This window comes from Bombus pyrosoma, linkage group LG7 (assembly GCF_014825855.1).
Source record: "Bombus pyrosoma isolate SC7728 linkage group LG7, ASM1482585v1, whole genome shotgun sequence".
Classification (NCBI taxonomy): Eukaryota; Metazoa; Arthropoda; class Insecta; order Hymenoptera; family Apidae; genus Bombus; species Bombus pyrosoma.
In genome coordinates, this window is record NC_057776.1 from 773,781 (window position 1) to 795,015 (window position 21,235).

The following is a 21,235-nucleotide window of genomic DNA, read 5'->3' on the forward strand; positions in this document are numbered from 1 at the left end:
TGTAATTTGAAGCACTATGAATATATTATTGCAAACATAAATTAATGCATTGATGTATACAGATGATAGAAACTAATATTTAGACTGTAGATGTTTATACAAATTCATATTTTTATAAATACGGATAAAGAATTTCAACTTGAATGAAAATATAATTTCCAAATTTAATAATGCGTACCTAAGCATTTTATTTATGATTTTTATACAATTTTGCATTTGTGCATATCTTTGTATATATATTTTTGCATACTCACACCTGTCACAACTGCATAAACATTTGTAATCTGTCAATGTCTCTTAATTATAACAAATGTAAATAAAGTAATTGTCATTTCTTTCTCATGAATTCGATTTCATTTACAAAGGATTAAGATTCATCGAGGTTTATGATTTCTCTTTCCTTGCTTCCAATTTTCAAATTAAGATACAATGCTGCTTCTTTTCTTCGCTTATTCTTTACAAGATGCTTTATCTTCAAATTTGTGGATCGTTTCGTTCAGATTTAAGGTTATACAAATGTTATAAAACGATTCCATTTGAACAAGAACACTTACAATTAGTGTTTATACTGCCGATTCATAAGCGACAATATTAGATATATATACGTTAGACATAATGCAATATATTGGAACTCGCAAGGACATGAAACTTTCGGACGAAAACACGTGGCTCGTTTTTTCAACGATCGTCTTCCCCTAATTGTGACGGCAAATTTAGAGTCCTTCGACGACGACTAAACCGCTCTGTGTTCTCGTCTAATTATACTTCTAGCAACAGCTCATAGATGGCGAGTGACATTTAACTGTAGTAGTACGCATATATATTACACTGTTGCCATTCTCATGTTCTCGGGAGCCCGAGTTCCGATGGGTTAAATGGGTTCGAGTTAAATGGGTAACCCAGTAGTAAGACAGTGATCCAACCCAAACTTAACCTTTGTCTTTTATTTATATTTTGTATAAGTACATACTGTTTGGAGATGAAAAGAAGTCTGACGGGACGGCACAGGGCCAAGAGTGGTGCTCTCTATCACTCACCATCATGCGATGCATATTGTTTTATTTGTACATGTGACATTTTCGATCAATACGCGTGCTTAACTTTACGATTGTGCTGAGTCTGTCAAAAACAAACAATGAACCAATCAAATCCGCATTTCTTCCAGAAAACTTCTTTGGGGAAGTGTATATATTGAATTTAACGTTTCTACTGCGCATATATGCATATATGTATGTAATAACTTTTCATTCTTTTGTATGGCTAATAACCCAAGCGATTGATACAACTATAAATAGTGAAAGAAAAGAAGTTTTCAAAATACAGTGGTTTAAAAAAGAAAGGAAAAGATAAAATTAATTTTGATAAACTTATAGAACTGTTCCCTCCTCCTCAATTTCGATGATTTTTGACTATGTTATGGAAATGGAAATTTTGAACAATATTTTCCTATACATATAATCGCCGGTTTCGCTTAGTTTTCTGAGATATTTGCAAAAAACTGCAGGTATCACAACAGTGTATTCTCGCCTATAGTTATGCCACTGTGTCAGTGTTGGTTGCCGTTTATTTTTTGTTTATAAATAAAGGTTAGACGAGCTTACAAACCCTATCCACATACAAGGCGGCAAGAAATGTCCTGTTATAACCTATAACTTAGAACTTAATTAAAAATGAATATCATCAATGTATTGAGATTAGATTTGGATTAGATTTTTCATGGTGGGGCCGCCGGCTACGTTTATGTGAAATAGTAATAATTATTCTATTTCGTAAAATAATGTCAATTATTCATTCGCCTATTATTTTTATAATTAACCTGTTATTATTTTAAGCGTTTATTATAAGCGTTGCACATAATACATAATTGCATAACATTAAAAAATCGTCGAAAGCGGAGGGGATGGAGCGGTTCTACAAGGTCAACTCTAACTTGTAAATAGAATGTTCTTCAATATAATTATATCAATATGATATAAAACTCAAATCTTGTTTTACGTTACTGGTAACATTTTGTATATTCATATTTCCTTCATTTCTATATCAAAATGAAAAGAATTTTGCCACAATGGCAATGTAATAGCGCGTTTAATAAAACCTAAACGATTGAAATTGCTAAGGGAATAACCAGTAATTTACCTATAATTTTGTTAATCACGTAATACAAATCATCGTTAATCTTTAGTTTGCGCTCTATTCCTTTTTCGGAGATTGCTAATCTAATCCTATAATACAAGAAAATTGTCGTGGTCGTGCAAATTAACGTTATCGCCTATTCACTGCTTACTGAGATGTTTATTTTTGTCATTCTGTTCCTATAATTTGACCATCCTGACTTGGTCGAGTATGATATTATCCTGTAGCATTGATCAACGTATAATTATGTATAAAGAATATTGCTTCTAGTTCCCCCTTATAATTCAAACTGTACGTAATCAGAGAGATATATCTTCCTCAAAAATTCCAATAAGAACGTAATTTGTTTATGATAGCGGAGTGTGTGCTCGAAACAATTATTCGCATCATTAAATTTAAGAATGGATATAATAAACTGTCGTGTAAATAAAAAATAAACTCTATAACGATGTAATATTTAATCGTATTTTAGAAAAAACCAACAGTGATTATTTTCTTTATTCACTTATTTATAATTACGAACGAAAAGTTTCGAAGTATATTACGATCGACAATATAGAAAGTAATACACATAAAAATAGGGAAAATAATATAGGATTATAACCTATAAATATTAAAACAATTATTGGTTACGTTTAACTGGAACGAACTATACTTTATTTAGTATTTTACGTTATAAGCGTATACATATAATGTGAATGAAATAAGATATCTATATGATAGAATAATTAAAAAATAAAAGCAGCGAAAAGCATTCAATTTGTACTAAATAAATACGTGCCCTGATGCTTACAGCCGAGAGTATAAAATTATATAGTATAGGGATGTAAAACAATATGTGTAAAAATAAAAATATGATACTCATAGATAAAACCGTAGACATAAACATAAATTATACTCTTGCAGTTATCGTTATTTAAATTCGATTAACAACTAGCGACTACTTTAAGTTAAACAACACACATCATTGTAGTACCCACGTACATTATACTCTTATCATTTATGTAATAGTTTAATATAGAATAGCATAATAATAAAATAGTAAAGATCATAAAAATCATAAATTAAATTAAATCCAAAATCAAATGGAAAGATAATTTTTATATGGAATTATAACTTAATATATAATACAATAATATAATAATGTAATAATAAAATATAATATGGAATAACTTTTAACTATATAATATAAACTGATATAAAAATAATAATACAAATTTGTAAATATTTGTACGCATACGCAAATCCACTTTTCGAACCTCTTTCGTCTTCAAAATTTCATCGAAGAAGCACGAGAAATATTGCAAACGTCTCGCGGTCTCGCAACTGCGCACAACTGTCGGTGTTCATGTGGAAACGAGACCTGTTCACGGCAAAGTATGTATACTGTCTCGCAAGTATATTGTTAAAACATAGGGAATCCGTTTGATAACCAGCATTGCCCCGGGTGCGGTCTGCATTTTGCTGTCTCGTGGGATAAGGTTAACGAGGATATCACGAACACTATGCACACAGACCACGGACAACACTCATTCGAAAGGACAGCTTACCAAAGTGTGAATTTCTCTGTACTTTCATGCGTGACGCAACTAAAGTCGATTCCCTTGAAATCTGCTTTAATGCTTCAATGTATTTTATATATTAACGAATAAAAGGAAATATGCAACCAGTTGAATATGATGCTGGCTTTCTTAACGTTACTGCGGAAAATATATTTCCCTGTAAATGTTGATATATTGAATTTTGTGTATTATCTACATTTATTAGATATTCAAGATATTTTGACAGAGAGGGGATCACAAGATAATTTTATCGTATGATTTTTAATAATATACTTAATTATTTTTTTCAATTATTATATTTGTCTACAGTATGTAACATTATTCTTTTATTTGCATATTTATAATGATAAGTAACTAATAAAAGCAGTGTTTCAAAAACTTATAATTAATCTGATCAACTTAGACTACAAATAGAGGAAGAATCTGAAACAATTTTTCCTAATATGGCGAGTCTAGAAATCGAAAAGATGATAATATAAAATTGTGATATTTTAAATAATTAAATGTAATTAGCGCTTGTAATGCGATAAGCTATAATTTTCTATATTACAACTCACAAAGAACCCAGAAAGATAATACATTTGGCTATTCTCTATAACCTATAATACTTGATTTATTAAGGAACGTTATATATTTATACGTCAATATTTTTTAAATCTTTTTTTATTTACCTACCATTGTACGATGTATTTAAATACTATAACATTATATAGACTAAATAGTTCATTCACAACAATTATTTCAAAAAATGTTTCAGTTTACCAAATTCAGGCAAGGAACTATACGAATGCATAGATGAATTATCAGATAAGTCATAAGTAATAATGAATATTATATCAAAGACTAACTAATAAAAATTTCACTTAAATCTTGATTTCTAAAATTGATCTCCTTTATTTCAAAGATTGAAAACCTCAGAACTTTCTAATTAATCTAACATACATATGTTTTCTTTCATAACGAAAGAATTAACTATTTCCAAATAAGTCAAAGTACTTTACCCTCAAGGAAGCAAAAGATCACGAATACTATTGCGAACCACTGTACTTATATTATCCACGATACTCTTCTCGAACTCTTCAAACAATGGAGACCTGTGAATCCCTTAGCTACTTTTTCTTAACACCGAAGTATGTACATCGAATATCCCCAAGGTGTCGCCACGAGAAAAAGGTAATAGATAATCATGCTCTGCGCTTCAGTTCTTGCTCTGATTGTCAGTTAATCCCGTTTGGCTGGTTGGGATGGCGAAAAAGGGCCCGGTGATTGGGTGTCTCGTGGGGAACCATGTTAAAATTCTGTGAGTGTTACACTCATAAATCGCGTTAACCTTTCACAACGTACCGCCCGCCTTAAGCTCAGAACAGTGCTCTCAGGGGAGGGAAGAAGACGACGAATATCGGCAGAAGCCACAGGTAGAAGCTACGTGAAAAGAAAAATCACTGTTGGCTCTTCAAGATATTTGTTCGCCATAAATATTTTGTGCTATCAATGAGAGTACAGTTATTCCCGCGATTACCATCGTGTTATGGAGCACAGAAGTATAATTGTACACGATGTCCGGTAACAAATCGAGAATGCTTCCTCATGAAGAAATGTTGAAAATGTAGAACAACATTTCTACATACGAGAAAAACGATTTTGAAAATCTACTCAGTACACCGTACGCCTATCTACTGACTCTATACCTAAGCTTACTTTTGTTTATAATGTTCTATTAAACCAAAAGCATATTTTAAAGATAGCAGGAGCATGGAAGAACTAAAAGTGACGATTGTTCTTGTTGTCCAAGGAATAACAGATATAAATAATATGCTATGAAGATTGTATAATAATTTAGAATAGTTCCAAGAGCACAACTGTGTGTGAAATACCCTGGTCGACACTCTGAACAGTTTCCAATGATAAAATTATTGTACGAAAATAATACATGTTTAGCACTATCCTTCCTTGTGAAACCATCCGGATTAAGTAAAAGAAAAGGAACTAATAGTACAAATCGACAGAAAATATGATAACAATAATGATAAAAATCAGATAATGATATTGCCCATACATATTAATGCAAACATGAATAAAAACAGATATGGTCGAGTTGAAACATACAGTTAGTATGTACGAGCAAGAAGTCCTCTTAATTATTAGTTGTTTTTAACAGATTCAACGTAAATGTAAAGTTAAACATTCGTATTGATCGAAAGTGTGACATGTAGAAATAACACAATGTAACATCGCTTGACGGTGAGCGATGAGAGTAGCACCTCTCTTGCCTCTGTGTCGTCTCTCCAAACTTCTTTCCATCTCCATGTTATACATGTATCGAACAGATTTTCAAAATCTTTTTTTTTTTTTGGGAACGAAATCTCATATGTAACAAAATTTTATTCTACATGTTTAACTTATGCTCTTTCATAAGCAACCAATTACTGAACACCCTATATATAGGCGATAGCATGAGATTTAATAATAAATAGCAACCGGGCTGATGTTCTGTTGTAAACACGAATTTCCTTGACTGGGATACGAGGATTTATTTATTTCCGAGAAACTCGAGGGCGAAATGTAATTGATGTCCAGCGGTAGATTTAGGGTGCCGATGTTTTTTCAAATGCACAGTGGCTATAAAAAAACTAGGAAAAGTCTATTTATTTATGATATGTAAGATAAAGTAAAAAAGAAAACAGCGTCAGTAATATCTTTACATGGAACTTAGGTAGTACAATTTGGTGCAATATATAGTATATAGTATATATAGTATATATTGCGTAAAAAGATAAGAAGAGAATATAAAATACAATCTTTTCATACATCGCCTCGTTTTTAAGAAAATCGAGTTTGAACTTTTTTCAGGAATACTTGAACGCTTAATTCCAGGTTGGACAGAAGTAAATAATTGACAGAATGTTATTGGAAATGTGGAAATAATTCGAAAATGTAGAATAAAATGTTTTTACAAGACGCCTTGTTTCCGAGAAAAAATAATTTCAAATTCATCGTAACAATTTTTAACTTAACATTAGTGACCCATTTTCTAATCCATGTGAAATAATAAGAAAATATTTTTCGAAAACAATAAGTCAGTGAGAAACAATAGAAGTAACATTCTAAATATAATAGCCATAAATGCTATAAATGACTTAAAATAAGAGAAAATGTGTTTTAAACATTTAAATAAAACTCAACAGTCACCTATTACAAAATATGTAATGTTTTAAAGACTTGATGCAAAATTGATACACAAGAAAAAAATCAGATAAATGAAAGAAATTTACCTATCTGCGTACATTGTAATAAATCACGCTATATTAATTTCACTTTTTAAGATTCTACTATTCTATTTTATTAGAAGGTAAATTATATATATATATTCGTATAATTTTAACACAATGTTACTTCAATTGATTTTGGAAGAAACGTGTGCTATTTTCTTAAGCGTCAATACCCTCAACCTTAAATCAATTGCTTAGCCTCCTGGGATAGTGGATTTAATAGCGCTTGATTTTTATTTATGGAATCACATAAAACAAGTAGGGATTAAGGGCAAATTTTAATAGAGATTGAGAGACTAGATTTAGGTGAACTAATATTGCAAATGCATTCGTATTAATTCGTAAAATATCAGGAATATCACTATTTCAGCATGATATTGCAACAGATAACTGTATTAAGCTACGAAATAGAAAAACATTGTACAATACTAATTAACAAACAACGGGAAGATCTCATATTTCATAACTTAATTACAATTTCTAAACAATTTACTATTTTATAATTCCTAAATAATCGCAGAATGTAAACAAATAATATCCCATTTCAAATATACATTTTGTATATATATCACAAAAAGGGAAAAAGAATAAGAAATAAATATCAATTTTTGTAAAGAAATGTTAAGTTGGTATGATTGCTAGTTCCTACAAGCTAAGTTGGTACGACTACTAACGACGCTCTTTTGTCTTAGGAGTCGACCACGTGTTAATTATCTGAGTGTATCCGGTGTGTTCAGACGTTTCGTACGAGGTGGCGAAATATAGAAAGTAAAATAGAATCTGTGTGAATCTATAAAACCCGAAACCTATATTAAACAATAATTTCTAACTTGGCTAAAAGGTTAATTTAAAAAAAATGCTTAGTCTTTTTATCACAGAAATTCTCCTGTTCGAAAATATTGCAAATTTTAGGATCTAAATTACGTACAAACCTAATCGTGTTGTCTCAAAAACAGTTTTTATTGTACAAAAATTCTTTTATATAAAATGGTCCAGGTTTACCCAATCAAATTGGATTGAAAAAATCTGCTCTTCAAAATATATAAATAGAGAAAGATCTTATTCAATAAAACTTATTTCTATATTAAATCCATATTAATCTGATCTATATTAAAAACTTATATATAATATAAATACAAAAATAGAAAAAATGACGCTTTGATCTTCAAGATTATTCAATCTCAAGCTAACGGACTTCTACGTATCTAAAGAACGTTCAAAGGAAGAGGATGTCAAACAAAAATTAACACGCTTACAGTGAACGGACATGAAGAATTGATGATTGATTTACTGATAAATAAAGTAATAAATTCAATTTTTTTTAGTCTTATCAATGTTCTATCTATTAACAGAAAAGATGAATACCTTATCTCTAATAATCTATTATTAATAGCTAATAATTTGTGAAAGTTATACAAATCCTGACCGCTTAGTTATACATTACTAACCATGTACCTAATTAATGTTCAGTCTAAATGATCATTCGATGTACATCGCGGCACAATTATTCACGTCGAATGACACACTACTAATCACCTTATTCCCATTGCCACTGCATTTGACAATCACGTCAATCAATTGGCACGCAGGTCGAGGCTATATGTCGAGTGCATTCTGCCACCCGCGATCATCTGAAGCCCTTCAAAGTGCAAAATCGCTTGAAAAATAGAACGCCTGATAGGATAATCCATGGTTGGTTATTGGAAAATGTTTGGTGAAAATTGGAATTTTTTATCGCATCGTTCGAAATGTTTGGCACGGTATTTCTGTGTATGCTAATAAATTATCGAATTACTGATGGATTTATTTTAAGATTCTAAGGAAATAAACATGGACAATGTTAATGAAATTTGTTGAAAATTATGCAGCTTATTTTATTATAAATTTGTATGAAAATTTCCAGTGAATCTTTTTTAGTATTTCAAGATATACGTTTTAAATTATAAATGTAATTCGAATTGATCTTTTGATTTATGTAAGTTATCGTTTTTTTTCTTAAGAATAGAATTTTTAGGGATGCACAGTTTCTGAATCAAGTTATTATATATTATAATGTCAGAATGTATTAAATAGCCTCAATAATAAAATTAGTAATAATATGAATTAAATACAAAAATTGACATAAATATATGAAATTATATTACAGCAAAATCCAGTTCTAATATTGCTAGTAACTATATCTCTTTAAATAATAATGTATGGTAGTATATTAGTATTATATATCATATATCATAATATAAATAGTCCCCTTCTCCCTCCCTTCTTTATAATAATTGCAATAGTTCTAATTTATTTGAAGTGAAAATTTCTAAATAAATACCACAAATCTTGTATCTATTTAAGCTTCATATACAGGAAACTACAAGTAATTATTTACAAAGCGGACGGCTCTACCGATTTCAACAAAATGCCTTGAAATATATTGTCAAAGTTAACATTCTGAACATCTTTTCCCTATACACGTTTCCTATACACGTCGCTTGGTTTTAGTTTCCGATAGGGGAAAGTTGTTCAGAATGTTGACCTTGACAACATATCGGCTTTGTAAATAATTACCAAAATATATAATTATTTAAATATTTAATTTTGAATTACACACATACTGTATACATACATGATATGTATCGCATCAAAATGTTAACTAAATCCAATCAGTACTTTAAGTTTCATTAATATTTAAGTAACTAATACCTAAGCTGTGACTGGTACCGTATGCATACATAATATGTATCGTATTAGAACTTTAACTGAATTCAATCAGTGATTTAAAAGCCATTAATAATTGAATGAAATTCTCAAATCAAATATTGCGATTGGTTATAATTAATAGCAGATTAATAATATGATAAGATCGATAATTGACGTCTAGACACTCCATCAAATCAATAATTAAGTGAGATTCTTATAGGTGATATACATAGAAATAAATTAATATACTTTCATACTTTTATATTTTCTAGAAGGAATATTCTTTTTAATATCGATGTTTTATCACCAACTAAAATTAAATGAAACTTGTAAATTCTATAATAACAAGAAAAAATAGATTAATTTTTCCCCTCTGTCATATTAATTATAATTAATATCACGATATTTGTTCAACTTTCACAGCATAAACATGCATATTCAACATATCCTTTCTAGATATTAAAAATCAAACAATGAGGAAGTATGTATGTAATCTCATTACGGAAACGATGATGCACCATTTTTACTGCAGCGTCATATTTAACGATATCCATTCTCGCAAACATGAACGCGTTATGCAGATGTGATATCCTCGGGGATACCGATACCATCCCTTTTATCTACTAAACGATTCCATAAATTAAAATGAAAGAGAGAAAATTTGTACATTAGTAAGCATTAGTGTCTAATCTATGTTAAAGTATATATGTTAATTTCCAACAAGTTAAAGAAACTTATGCTAACTGTGAACAATACTTATCTTCAAATAAATTAGCATTCATTACATTCTTTCATCGTGATTGTAATCACAATTTTTAAAAAACAATTCGTTAATATAATTTGATAGAAATGATCGAAAATGGCATAATCCTTAATAAGTCAATGAGATTAATAGTAAATTAAGCAGGATCTTTACATTTTAGAATTCTAAATGTCTATCTAGTTTTCCTAATTATAAATCAAAGACCGACCTTGGCTTCCATATCGCATAGGTAAGTCGCGCAAAGTATAGTCATAAAAGAAAGAATCTCATTATAACCTGCTCGTAAAAATGGATAATACGGTGGTGTTAACATATTCTACGCAGTGTACAAAACTGTATGTTTTATACATGCGAAAAGCTACATCGACGCTTGACAACTTAACGACGTTAGTAGTTTTCTATGTATTTGTATGCAAGCAATTAAGTTCTATATGTAGTGTTAAAATGATCGTTGAATACTAATGGTAATAATAACAATACCGCTTTTAAGTTTATAATTAATATCGCATTAAATACACTATTCTTACCTATTAGCTTGTAGAAGATACCTATTGCATTATATGTGATTACATTTGACTATTATCATTGGATCTACAATAAGCAGTAGGCCGTATGCTACTATTTGAACTTCCTATTACACTGTCCAAACGTTCTCTCGTGTAAATACTCGATTATCCGAATAGTAGGATATTTCTTGAAATACTATGCATATATATTATGTAATTAATAGAATTTAGATATAAATTAAATGTATTTTTATAGACATAATTGAAGGAATGAAACCTAAATGAATATTTGTTACATCTGTCATATTTATTAAATATTATATTTTCGATATATTATATATCTTTGCATGTTATGCGTACTATATTTGAATGTATAATAATCTTCTATAAAGCGACATCTGTTCATAATAATTCAATGTAAATAATATAACTAAGCAGAAATGACGAATGTAGAACTATGAGAACTCTACCATAATAATATTTGAATTCGATAAAAATTATAATTATTCTAGGAAATTATTTTGTAAAACGTTTTTAATCGATCAAAAGTGAATATAAAAGTAGTAAACAGAGACGTAGCACTATCGTGACTTTCTGATACGTTTTCCAAGTTATTTTAAGATGAAATTTTGATTAATTTTTAAATTTTGATTAACATTTACAATTTTAGATTTTATTTTATTTTATTTGAGTTACTTAGAACTAGTTCATAATTAGCTACATTCTTTGATTACTTTTTCATAAGATGAGAATATCTTAGAATGAGTAGTTTTAACAATGAGGCTATCTCATGAACAATATCGTTTCCAGAACCTAGTTTCAATCAAATCTAGTATCAATGAGTTACCGATAATCGTTAATCTTTAATTCATTGTATCTGCCAACAAAGTTAATAATTCTAGTTTTAAACTGGATTGAAACCTTGCGAGACAACATTTTATCCCATCTTCTTTTTAATTATCATCTGTCATTCTCTAACTTTCAAATGCATGACCTTTGCAAATATAATAAAACATTTTTAAATCGGCGTATAGAACGCAAAACCATTTTTGAAAGAATTAGTCAATAAATTGCAGACTGATTATTGTGAAAATACAATAAATTATTTCTTTTACCAGTTGCTTGTTTAATTATTTATATCATTAATGTAATAATATCCTATACTCATATATGAAAGGAGATATTTGATTCATAGCATGCAAAAATTATAAAACGAAAAGTAATCTATTTTTAAACGAACTCACCGTTTATTCATTTACGTACACGTGTTGATATTTTATATACTGTCGATATGAATTGACATTGACGTACACAATACAGTAAGCATTGATACCTACATCAGAAAATATAATTTATGTTATTAAATAGTAATACGTACTATGTATTTAAGGGTTATTTTTAATATATTTAACTTAACTATTTCCCATAAGAAACATCAACTCTGTTGGTACACCAGAAAAGATCAACCAAACTGAAATTTAAGAAAAAATTTTATTCATCGAATATACTCAAACAATTCGATAAAATCCCCACCATAAATTCCAAAACCCCCGATAGCGTTATAATGGGACGTCACGTGACGGCATTGGGATCATTTAAGGAGAAAATTAGATGCAGGGGACCGTTATCCCCATGCACTGGCGTAATTACCAATATTGAAAGATGCATCGGTGATCGAATCGATCCGATAGTAACCGACGATTTCACTGATACGCCAATATTTCGTCGTTTGTCCGTAAATATGCATTCACCCCTAGCCTTTGTGTAGCAATATCTTTCATTCGATTGTTGCATGAAATGCGATTCGTTCCGCGCGACTGGTTCGCCATTCAAAAACCGTACTACAACGCGCTTTACACTTTGGACAGTAATTAACACACGCACCTGCATCAGTCTGCTACTCATAGGATCAAGTTCAATGTGCAACTTAAATCAGGATCAAATTCATTACCTAATGTTCAGTTTGTAACAATTTACAGTATAATAATTATTTAACAGTATAGTATAATAATTTATAATTATTATAATAATTTATCTCTCACATGGTCTCTGGTCACCGAATTAAGATCACATGCAGAAATTTCACTTCTCTAATGAAACATATGTCTGTATCTACATGTATACTATGTCAGATAAATGGCAAACTAACCTTAGTTCTTCTAATTATTAAATATGTCTTATTACCATATCACTGAAAATGTCTGAAATCTAGTAAAATCACGCATGTACGCGGATATGGAAGTTCTGTCATTAAAATTTAAAGACAAGGTACAGAATGTTTCGCAAAGTAATGAAAACGTAATACCTTGGTGCAGGTGAAGCATATTGGAAAGGATATAAGCTGTAATGAAGGCAAAGCACAAATTATTGAAAGGTACGCGTATAAACCCTATATAACACCTTAGTAAATAATAGATTTTGTTCTTGAAACTCACTCAAGTTTCCCAAGCGAAGATATGAAAAATATTGACAGTTTTGAGTGATTTTCATTCGATGGCCAAGACTATTATATTAGCTTAACTGATTAATATTAGTCTGCGTATAACTAATGCTATTAATATTTTTCAAATACCTAAGAAACATGACAAAAATATATATTTAATAGCAAAATCAAATCAATCTCCTCTATGAAAGCGGGGGAAAATATGACTTATCGTGTTCCTCACCTGTGAACTTCGCTTGAAAGTACTGTTCCTTTTTTTCGAAATAGTTACACAGCCGTATTTAATCGGCCATTGTTTGAATCTACTTGAATCCATCGCTAGAATTTATGTTGAAAATGACAACGTGAGTTCGTGCTCGCCATCTATATGCAGATGCGTTAGTTACAAGAAATAGTAACTGGAAGATAGTTCTAGTTACAATCGATAGATTTAATCGATAGGTTTAAGATGGCTTTTGTTTTTATCCCTAGTCCATGTATGTATGTGCAATAATAAAGGTTTTCTTGGCTCAGAACGGTGTGATAGATTTATCCATTCAATATAATAATAGCTATTGTGATGCTACCTCTGAGTAAAGAAATAACAACAATTTACATACTAACATGTGCTCATTGGTCCAATGGAAATATGTCGCTCAGAAAACACCCGTAAAACGCGTCGTGGTCAAATTGCAATTACGGGCCGAAACGTGATCGTACAAAATTGAAATATGTACAGTGACTACAAAAAGGATTGCCAGTACATTGGTATGTGCCAATAATGGTTATTTTCTAGTGAAATATTTTTTTTATCAGATCCCATACCTTTGTCGTACATTCTCGTAGTATCAAATGTTTGTAATTATACGTGTAAAAGTACTACTAAATGATACAAAATTTGCTACATGTACTTGAATCTGATTGATTAATACTGTGTAAATACTATAATAAATACAATGACCTTCCATACACAGTCACTGTATATATAGGAGCGTGTACTGCTTTTTTATGATATTATGTTATCGTTGTGTTCGAGTAGAAATTCTGGTGGATACTGTCGCATAGTAGTTGATACAGGGGAAGAACGAGTGCCGCGATGGGACTGGAATATTCGATAGATTGTGATACACGAGGGGATTCGGGACAATCAGATTTACAAAATGTTGGTTTTAAACGTTGAAAATCGAATTTCGTGGGGTTTGCTTCGTATGTTTTACGAATCCGCACTGCAGTGCCCGGAATTAATTCTACGTGGTTAACGTGTTTTAAAGGTATATTCGTGGTTAACTACCGCAATGTCGAACATTGAAAGTTATAAAATAATAGTGAGTTTCATTTTTTGTTATTTCGAGGTTGAACAAAAATGCTGCGTGTAATATATGAATTTATACTGTCATATAGCGAACCAATTGATTATTCATTTCACAAATAACCTAACTTGCACATTCGCAAATGCTGATCGTAAGATAAAATGTTAATTTGACCATTGAGGACCAAGCAATGGAATAATGCGTAAAAGTTGCGTAAATGCAACATTAATAAGAAATAATTAACTGTTTCATCGAGTTACATAATGTATTACAATAATGGATACATTACAGAAGCCCATTATACCAATCGAAGGTACGGAAAGAGTTTTTATAATTTGAAAGAAGTAGTTCATCACAGTACTGTAAGATACTACAATTTCTTCAAATTTAATCAAATTGTAGGTCTTCGAAGAAATAATAACGAGAAATATACTGATGAAATTCTTGAAATTTTAAGTACAATGTAAAATACAATGTAATAAACGCGTTGCGAGAATACGACATTGATCCTCAACCGATTAGTCGATTGAATTGTTATAGGAAAAATTAAGGTTAGATCTTATTGCAATAATATTTTATTGAATCTCCTATGGGTACAAAAGAATTATACCTTACAAGTAGATACTTTACATAATGTACATTTATACGTTACATAATATCGCCATGCGAATTATATATTTTGATTAACTCGATCATTATACAGAGAGATTTGAAGCATTTAACGATTTCATTCTGCTGAATTTGCGTGATCTATTCAAATTTGTATATTCCAATATCGCTCTTCTAATAAACAAAAAGTTTGTGACATTTCCAGAAAAATTATTATCATGAAATTGGAATAAGAAGTGACATACGTATATCAATAATGATTTTTTTACCTTTTTCTCATATTTAAAAAAATTGTTAAAGTAAATTGTAAGTAATTGTAAAGTAACTCTAATAGTTACTAAAATTAGTAAGAAATCATGCGTTTGTTTTTCCAAAATTCCATAAATTCCATGAATTCTGATTTTTGCAATCTACGAAAGTATATTATAAAAACCCCTACGCTTTTTAGAAAAAGTAATTTTGGATATATGAAAATTTTTGTCACAGTTCATTAAATCAGTGGGACTGCTCTCTTTCATTGCCAAGGAGATAATATAATAAAGTGAAGTAAAACGTGAAAGGAAAAGAAAAGAAATGGGCGATATATTCTCAACAAAACTTTCCTAAAACTGCTTACGATATGTTATAAATTTATAAGTCTGTTATTTATTATCTTGAAAATTGGGAACTTCCTTGAACAAAGCTACGCTAAAATTCCAAAAAGTAAGATATATCTACCAAATAGATATCCGAAGCTTCCACCCCTATAAACATATTTTGCTGCAACAAGATGCGATTACAATGAAACCAACATTATTCTTGACACTTGGATCAACTATAGTATGAAGACTAACTGAAGGAATTTAGGTTTGAACCGAAACATTTTGCTTCCTCGATTTTTTAATTTTTATATAACTATTGACTAGTCATTTATTAGTTATTATTTATTTGTTATTTAGTAGCATTATTTATTATAATTATTTATTATAATATTATTTATTAATATCGTTACATGCTAAGACCACTTTAGTATCTTCTTCATGAATATTTCTATTCTTTAATATACATTAACTTAACCAACAAGTAAACATGAAATTTATAAGAGAAAACAAAAATTCAAGTTACCCAGATATCATGTAGTTGTATTTCTGACTCCTTTTTCTTCTTGCAATGATTTTTACAATATTGCATTGTACATAATACACTATTTTATTTAATCTATTTTATAGTACATACTATACTTATATGACTTTTATATTTTCAGAAACCTTTCATCTCGATTTCTATCCCTATTAACGGTATAATAAAATTCCAGTTTGAGTCTCCATCTGCAAATATCTCCTAAAAATATAATTAGTTGTTACTAAAAGATCACTATCATGGACGACTCACGGTTTTGCACAGTACCATATTGTGCAGCTTAAAATTAAATCTAAATTAATCTTAGGTCGTCACACATGTACATTGTACATGTACATTGTATATATGTGATACTAGTAACGAACGTGTTGCGGTGTAGAAAATTTACGATGTGAAAAGTCTCTCGTACAATAGTTTACTATGGCAAGTAACAAGCAATATAAATCATTGACTTTTCTCTTATATAATTTCGCGATTATGAGATACAACTATATTTCTATAATTTTATAATACGAACAATTCGTAAGTTGTAAAAGTTACTTACACAAAATTTGTTCACGCTATTATCAAAATTGTCCCCATTGTGCAAAACAATCTATTGATATCAATAATTTATGATCTGTGACCTATAAAAGTTCAAAAATAATATTAGTTGAACCGTGCAAGAAATTTTGCTTCTAAAAAGTCTCATGTATTTTCGTATCAAAATTGTACCAATTATGGGAAAGAACCCACTAATACTAATAGTTTATAGCTTATAACTTGTAAAATTTCACAATATGGCGCTGGCTGTCAAACTGACATTTCCAAAATTTCATAATATTATAACCGAATTGTGCAAAATGAGTGCATAAACATGCTAAACGTCGAGGGACCAAACAAAATAAAATGTATACACGTAGCATATCTAACAGGTAGCCCGATAGTAGCACCACTACCACACCCAAACGAAAGGGGCGTAGGGCGTAGGACGTAAAGGGAAGCTGTATCGATTGGAGGCTTTGCTGGGTAACCACTGGCAGCATCCGTCGGCTCTGCACCCTCCTCCGAAGCCTGCTAGTGGAAAGCCGGCGAATTTTACACCACGTGTTCCATCGACCATATTCAAAGGACCGCTTGCTCGAGCTGCCATGAATAGATCCCGAGCCCCGTTGGACTAACAGATTTCGTGATTCCTGTAATTAAGTTAATCGAATCGCGTTTGCATACACGTTGCTCGAATCCGTTGCTTAAACGAAGGTCCCTGTCACGATCATTCCATCTGTTCGACTTTTCAAGGTGTTACACACGGACACCTATAGGGACCCATACATGGTCAATAATACTGTCATAATAATTACATCACAAAATATTGAGCTTTAATCGTATACGGTCACTGTAATGGACAATATCCTCACTACTTATGAGTATTGACGCTTGGATCGCAAAATATCTAAATTTTGATCGATTTAATCAGTAGTATTATTATTACGTAATGTATACTTGGTATTTAATATTTAATATTTGGTATATGTTTATAAGGTGACCAGAGGAGATCTAGTTTCGATGACCTTGACCTTGACATATGTTAAGGACTCTTTGCTGAGTAAGCTTTAGAAGGCTATAACCGTCCAACGCGTTATTCCTTAAAGATTATTATGAAAAAGGATCTTTTACGAATCTACGGAATTTATTCATTTACGAATGGTACAGAAACACCGCGCACGTTGCTCAATCGCTCCACTGACTCATCAAAATCTAGTCCAATTCAATACCAATCCCATATGTGAGCGAAGCGAAAGAACAGGGAATTTTTAACAAAGATCTTTTTCAGCCGAAAATCGTAGCCCTTTCACTCTCACGTGCAGTTGGTATTGAGTTGGGTTAGATTTTTGCGAACGAGCGAGCAATGCGTGCAGTGTTTGTTTGAAGAGAACTGGAAAATAGACGCGGCTATCGCATCGGCTACGTTTGTGTTCGTGGTTACATATGTATATGTATTTATGTATAAGCAAAATGCAATGTACTTACATAGTAGTAGTAGTAACATATTTCTATGAATAACTTTTTGAGGGATAACGAGCAATGATTGAAACCTTTTAGAGGTTATTCACAAGAATGTCCTTGACAATATACCATGCATGGTATCAATTTCAAGACCATTGGGATTGGCTCCTCTTTTTTTAACATTTACAATTTATAGTATTTAATATACATGATATTGAAATATTGAGATTGAATTAACGAAAATTTTGATATTTTGCAATCCAAGCGTCAATACTAACAAGTGATTGGAATATTAACAGTAATTATTGACAGCACAGTGTTAATGATGGAATATTAACAATAATTATTGACAGCACAGTATTAATTAAAGAAACGTTTGGATTTCAAGTTTCATGTCACAATGAACACTCGTTGCTATTGAAATGTATTGTAGTTCATGCTAAAGTAATTGAAATAAATAGTTGCATTCTTTAAAGCAATTTTTTCACAATAAATTCGTGAATCTCGTTTCCGATTTCTAATCTATTATGTTTTATATAACATTTTAGAGAAAAGGAATTATTATAGCTAAGCATACACTTTTTCTAACCTCGAAACTATTCAAAATTCTACATAAGTTACACATGAACTAAAATATGCTTCAAATCCAATATAGCACAGAACTGTATACTACGTAGCATCTTGAAGACAAGATACAACTTAATAACAAGTGAGAAAGATATGATAAGACCATTTTTCTTGAATTTTTGACATTTCTGCCATTTGGTGGCTAAAAGAAAGTATTTCAATATGCACCATAAGTACATAGAAGAAGTTTAACATAAAGTACCAAGTTGGAGAAAGGAATAATCTACTAGATTCCAAGGTAAGTCTGCTAAAAATATGCGGTAACTGCATAAGTTTTGTAAGAAACAAATAATAGTTTACTTGTTACATTAATTTAACTTAATTAATATTAGTTTGCAGAGGTAATGCTACTGATACTCGTTAAACAGAAAGTGACAAGAACAGATATTTGATCCAGAAATCAAATGAAAAAATAGGTTTGATATACAATTGGTTGACGTCATATTGAATTTTAAAATTGTTCTTCTATGTAAAACGGGGAATAAAACTGGTCATGTTTTTCACCTGTGGCTTTCTTCTTTTCCTTCAGTGGGAAATATTATCAATACTATCGATCGTGTGCGAGCTCCTTAAAGGTATGCATACATACGCCACACACACGAACGCACTCGAGGGCTCAACAACCGGTTAATTCCATCTGGACAACTTGGCAATTATCAATTGTCCCTAAATCGACTATTCTATCTCCAGCCGTGATAGAAGGTAATGGACGAACTTTCAAGCGTTGAGTTTCATCGTAGAGAATACGATTCTTGCCATGATAGATTCTTATAGAGTATAATTACTATGCTTCAAAATACTCTAAAGGGCATGATAGGAAAGAGTAGAGAGTACAATAATAGGCTGTAAGATGGTATATCTAAGTTTGCTCGTGTTTGTATGGATAGGTGGGTGAGAGTGTATGTATTGGAAATAAATATCGAATTGTTTACAGGATTGTGGATTCAGTTGTTTACTGAGAAGAAAGTAATATGATACTAAGAAATTGGTTTACATAAAATTGGCTAGTATGTGTTGCTTGACTTTGTTGCTGAAAGTTCATATACATTACATGAATGCCTTTACTAGCAAGTATATTTATTTATTAAGAGGGTTTATTTATTAAAGCATATTTATTTGTAAGAGGTAAAGCAATATACCGGAACTTGAGCATTCTCCATATTATTTCAATTATTTTGATATAATTATATTTTTATTTAATCACCGTATTAATATTAGAATTATTTTATGAACTGTATATGCAGTGCTTATTATATCTTTATAAACTTGAATATACTGCATCAGTATACTATTATCCAAAAATGTGAGATTCATACACACTTACAGAAAATCTTACATAAACTTACTGTGCTTTACTTGTTACGATCCGAGACTACGGGCAGCGTGAGTCATTTTGTGGAATGTGGTCGTAAATGTGAAAGCAGGTACATAATGAACCTGACACAAAATCCAGGAACCGCTAGAATTATTTTAAGCGAGAACAAACCTAACGCATAGTCAAGGAATCTCTAGCACGGAATCAGGTGCGGATGAACCTGACTTGAGGTTAGGGAGCTGCAGCAAGTTAAAACTTCATGAATGAACTGGATGTGAAATAGGGGGTCACTAGGAAAGATGGCATAGACAAACTCAATACGAAATCGAGGAGCCGCTAGAAAGTTGGACAACCCGACATTTAAGCTAGAAAAATTTACCGAATGTCCAGCTGGACAAATTGTAAAGTACAAATTAAATAATAAAAAAAAACCAACATAAGGCCCCGAGTGCCGTTAGGAGATTGGAAAAAGTGCAGACCTGATACCAAATCGGGGAAATGCGAATGAACGCAATACGAATTCAAAAAGTCACAATAAGTGTTAGTACAGGCTTCATAACTTAATTAGTAGAAGTCAACGCGACTCAAAATTGTATCGTTCAACTACGTTTGTAAAGGTTGTAGACTTGAATGTTAGTTTTGAAATAATCAAACTAGAATTTATAAGAAAACACGGATACGTTCAAAATATATTGTAATCAAACTTATTACACCGTTATATATATACATGTCGGAGAAGCGTTATGATTAGAGCTGGGGTTAAGGGCGTGAAAGAAATCTTCGTTGTAATTAGACATTGTCGTTATGCAATAGAGAAGATATGGACTAGAGCAAATATGATTGTTACAGATATCGACAAGTAACCGTGGTAATTAGATACTCGAGACGCTAATGACAATGATCCTGGGTTCGATAACGAATCCGCG

The 21,235-nt window shown here is 30.9% G+C and overlaps 1 protein-coding gene across 5 annotated transcripts in view; it reads right to left on the reverse strand.

Annotated features, from left to right (window-relative positions):
* Positions 1-21,235, reverse strand: part of LOC122568882 (RYamide receptor-like) — a 349,767-nt gene that overhangs the window by 270,460 nt on the left and 58,072 nt on the right. Inside the window, exons 1-3 of one of the 5 annotated variants that reach the window (XM_043729150.1) lie at positions 12,572-12,681; positions 12,339-12,392; positions 12,166-12,254 (exon numbers count right to left, since the gene is read on the reverse strand). The exons of the other annotated variants lie outside the window; for them this stretch is intronic. The gene's annotated coding sequence lies outside the window, so the exon portion shown is untranslated. Of the gene's footprint in view, positions 1-12,165; positions 12,255-12,338; positions 12,393-12,571; positions 12,682-21,235 lie in introns of those variants that run through there. 5 annotated transcript variants of the gene reach the window in all.